Source organism: Sapajus apella, unplaced genomic scaffold, assembly GCF_009761245.1.
Source record: "Sapajus apella isolate SASKATOON/1434 unplaced genomic scaffold, GSC_monkey_1.0 scaffold70, whole genome shotgun sequence".
NCBI lineage: Eukaryota > Metazoa > Chordata > Mammalia > Primates > Cebidae > Sapajus > Sapajus apella.
Window position 1 is genome coordinate 4,419,832 of NW_022437010.1, and position 4,481 is coordinate 4,424,312.

General features: G+C 43.9%; 1 pseudogene; it reads left to right on the forward strand.

Annotated features, from left to right (window-relative positions):
* The first annotated feature begins 381 nt into the window (after nucleotides 1–381).
* On the forward strand, nucleotides 382–468 carry LOC116531413 (annotated as a pseudogene).
* Nucleotides 469–4,481: the final 4,013 nt, after the last annotated feature.

The following is a 4,481-nucleotide window of genomic DNA, read 5'->3' on the forward strand; positions in this document are numbered from 1 at the left end:
ACGAGGTCAAGAGATGGAGACCATCCTGGCCAACATGGTGAAAACCTGTCTCTACTAAAAATACAAAAATTAGCTGGGTGTGGTGGCGCCCGCCTGTAGTCCCAGTTACTTGAGAAGCTGAGGCAGAAAAGTCACTTGAACACGGGAGGCGGAGGTTGCAGTGAGCCGAGATCATACCACTGCACTCCAGCTTGGCGACAGAGTGAGACTCCATCTCAAAAAATAAAAATAAAATAAAATAAAAAACGAGATAAAATAATGAGACTCATCTCCTGCTTCTAAGAGCAGGGCTACAGGCAGAAAAGGGGTGGCGGAGGTGCAAGTCGGGATGGAGAGGGCTGAGAAAGACCTTTAGAGTCATGAGCTACAAGGCAAAGAGAGGCCCTTTTGTAGTTCATAAGCATAATGATTGGGTTTTTGCACGTATGTGAAACCTTGTTAAGATGTTGGCACTTTACCTATAACACATGAAATGAAAACACACCCAAAAAACAGTGCAGCAAGAAAGATTTCTGATGGTGCCTTGAATCTAGTAGTGATAATATTCATTGCAAAACTTTACTATCATAGCAAAAGCATTCCCCTGAACTCTTACTGTGTGCCAAGCACAGTGCTCAGTAATCTGAATCCTTAGCCCTTTGTGGTGAGGTCTATAGTCACCCTTATTTTACAGATGAAGGAATGGAGATTTGGAGAGGCTAAGTAATGAGTGCAGGGCGATGAGCTAATATCAAACTCCGGCATTGAGGCTATTCTGTCCAGAGAAAGAAATACATGCTACGGACTTTCTGGACAGAGTTCTGCTATACTTATGACAGCACTAGAAATCAAGTCCTCTCCCCTTTGTTTCTCTGAAAAGAAATAATTTGTTTCCTGTGTTCTGGAAGGACGCTGAATGAAAGCAGGTTGTGTGTGTGTGTGGTTTTTTTTCCTTCACTTACGAAGTGTAGTTTGGCTGGATATGCTGGTTGTGTTTTAAAGCATGTCCATTAAAGCTCTTTTGGCTCCTGAGCCTTTAGCGGGAGGCTCCTGCTATGTTTCACATGACTCTGTCTGAGTGAGCTCTCTGTTGGCCTTAGGGAAAGCATGGGACCATTGTGCTAATCCAATGAGGAGCATCTGCTTAGAAAGAGTTTTTTTGGGTGATGCCAGTGGCTGAGTAGCTCTCTCTTCATCTGTTCATAAAGAAAAAGAAGTCTTTCTAATATATCTAAAACTAAGAACTTCTTGTTGACCTCAAATGAGCATCCTTGAAATTGACATGCTTGCCAAGGTCTTGGATGATGTCTTTGTTGCTATAGTTAAGGGGCACATCACAGTTCTTATCTGATTTCTCTACATCATTTGCTGCTAACTGTCATCTTTTAAACGAATCTATTCTCTTGGTTTCCTTCCTTTCTCTCTGAACGACGCTTTGCTTGCCTCTTCAGGGTCGGTGGTTTCCAAAGATATATTTATTCTCTCATCTCCAGGCACTCTCGTTTTCAGAGATCTCATTCATTATCAGGGCTTCCACTGTCAGCTCTATGTGAATGGCTTCCGAGTCTCTATCTTCAGACTGTATCTTTCTTCTTGGGTGCACATGTATGCACAAGTCTGTGGCTTGAGTAACCTCAAACTCAACAGGTCCAACACCTAACTTGTCCTCTTTGCCCCAAGCCCTCTTGTGTTATCCCTGAGCAGGGCACTGCTGGCTATCCATTGGCCAAAGCTAGGGGCTTTGGCATCATTCTCCATTCTTCCCATTCCCTCGCCCAACAACAGCTAATCCTTCAACAAGTTCCATTTCATAATGATGCCTATCTATTTCTCACTGCCACCTCAGTTCATGTCACCATCATCTCTTCTGCCAATTCTTCACCATCATTCTTGATCCTGCCAATCCATGCAACTCGGGTGATGTGAGTCCCCTTCTTAAAACCCTCCAAGGGTTGCTGCTGCTCTTAAGATAAAGTTTAAATGCTTCGATGTGGCTCACAAGGCCCTGTATGGCCTGGCCTCAGCTTTTGCTCTATGCCCTCACATCACTCTCATAATTCTCCACTTTCACATGCTGCATCTTGCCTATGTAGTCTTCAGTACATGCTAATCCATCTGCCTGGACTGTTCTCCCCTCTCCTTGTATGCTTTCACTTGGCCGATTCCTGCTTATATTTTAGATCTGAAGCTTAGATGTCACTTAGATATGGACCTCCCAGACTGGGCTAGGTGGTTCTCTCTCCCTATCCTCAAACTCCCACCCACGGGGGCCTCTTTCTTCCTATTAGAGCATTTGTCACTGAATATGAATTGTTTTTTGTCTGTATTATCTAATAGATAGAGTTCTGTGAGGCCACAGAGCTATCCTATATACCATTATATCTCTAGAGCCTTGCACACAGCAGGGTAGAGGCCTATATTAGTTATCTTTGGCTGCATAACAAATGACCCTAAAACCTAGTGGCTTAAAACAGCAAGCATTTATTATGTCACAGTTTTTTGTGGGTCAGGAATTTGGGAGCAGCTTAGCTTTCTCATGAAGTTCCAGTCATCTGAAGGCTTGATTGGGGCTGAATGATCTTCCAAGATGGCATACTCACATGGCTGTTGGCAGGCAGCTTTAGCTACTGACTGCTATGTGGGCCTTTCCAAATGTCTACTTGAGTGTCCTCATGACATGGCAGCTGAGCTCCTCCAGAAAGGGCGATCTAAGATAAAGCAGAGACTGCTATGCCTGCTATGTCCCAGACTCACTTGAATCATTATTTTGGCCATTTTGGCAACATTTAATTTGTTAGGAGAGACTAAATACAGCCCACACTTAATAAATGTCTCAAAAAAAAATGTACATTTTCTCATTTTATGTATTATTTACTTATTTTTGACACAGGGTCTTGCTCTGTTGCCCAGGTTGGAGTGCAGTGGCATAATTACATCTCACTGCAGCCTCAACCTCCAAGGCTCAAGTGATCCTCCCACCGCAGCCTCCTGAGTAGTTGGGAGTACAGGCGTGCACCATCATGCCCGGCTAATTTTTTTGATTTTCAATAGAGATGAAGACTTGCTATGTTGCCCAGGCTGGTCTTGAACTCCTAAACTCAAACAATCCTTCTGCCTTGGCCCCCCCCCAAAGCTCTGGGATTGCAGGCATGAGCCACTGTGCCCGGCCTTCATTTTTTGCATCTTAAATCAGCAACCCCCAAATGTCTTGTGTGTGTGTGTGTGTGTGTGTGTGTGTGTGTGTGTGTGTACAGTATACATTGTCTTCCCCTGAAGTAGAAAGCTTTCTAGGAGCAGTTACAACAGTTGAAGATAAAGGCGGTGGTGGCGTGTGTGTGTATTGTTTACCTGACATTTTACAGAAAGTTTCTTGTTGTCATCTTTTGGTTTATGACAGTGGGTAGAGCCACTCCACTGTGATCAACTGATTGAAGATTTTTGTGTGCCCACTGGAGAGAGAGAGAATGAGAGAGAGAGAGAGAGAGAGCGAGAGAGAGAGGAGAGGGAGAGAGATGTACTCTTGAAGATTTTGCTTGACACAGGCCAAAACTTACGCTGCGGCAGAGGTTGGATATTTGATGCCTGAATCATGGAGTGCAAAAGGAGGGGGCATGCTCTCAATTATTTGGATAAGGAGAGAAAAGAGAAATAAATTTTTGTTTTTAGATGGGTGGCAACATCTGAGAAAGGAACCACAGAAATAAGGCAACAATTCTCTCTCTCTCTCTCTTTTTTTTTTTTTTTTTGAGACAGAGTCTCACTCTTGGAGTGCAGTGGTATGATCTCAGCACACTGCAACCTCCACCTCCTAGGTTCAAATAATTCTCCTGCCTCAGGCTCTGGAGTAGCTGGGAATACAGGGACCAGCCACCACATTCAGCTTATTTGTGTATTTTTGGTAGAGATGCGGTTTCACCATGTTGGTCAGGCTGGTCTCGAACTCCTGACCTCTGGTGATCCACCCACCTTGGCCTCCCAAAGTGCTGGGATTACAGGCTTGAGCCACCGTGCCTGGCCAATTCTCATATTTTTTGAAGTTTGTTTCTAATTTGCTTTCTGTTTGATTTAATGCCTTCTCACCTCTGCTAATATTTAAAAATTAAAACCAATTAAGAGTAATTTTATTTGAGAATTGAACTATATCACAATTCCCTAAGATGATAAAACTATGTGGTTTATTCAGATGAAGCCTAAGAGCCCCACGGCAACATCGTCTGCTAGGTGTTTAGTTGTTTGTGTCATCATGCCCACTCCCCTGGTATGTTACCCTTCTCATACCCTTTCTTGGGCTTCGTTATTTTCCAATGCAATGGTGACATTTTTTTCCTTCAATTCTTTCAAAGGGAAACTTTCCCAGAGAAAATTCCCGTGTAACTACTTGTTGTTGTTGTTTGAGACTGAGTCTTGCTCTGTCACCCAGACTGGAGTGCAGTGGCACAATCTTCGCTCACTCCACAGCCTCGACCTCCTGGGTTCAGGTGATCCTCCTGCCTCAGCCTCTC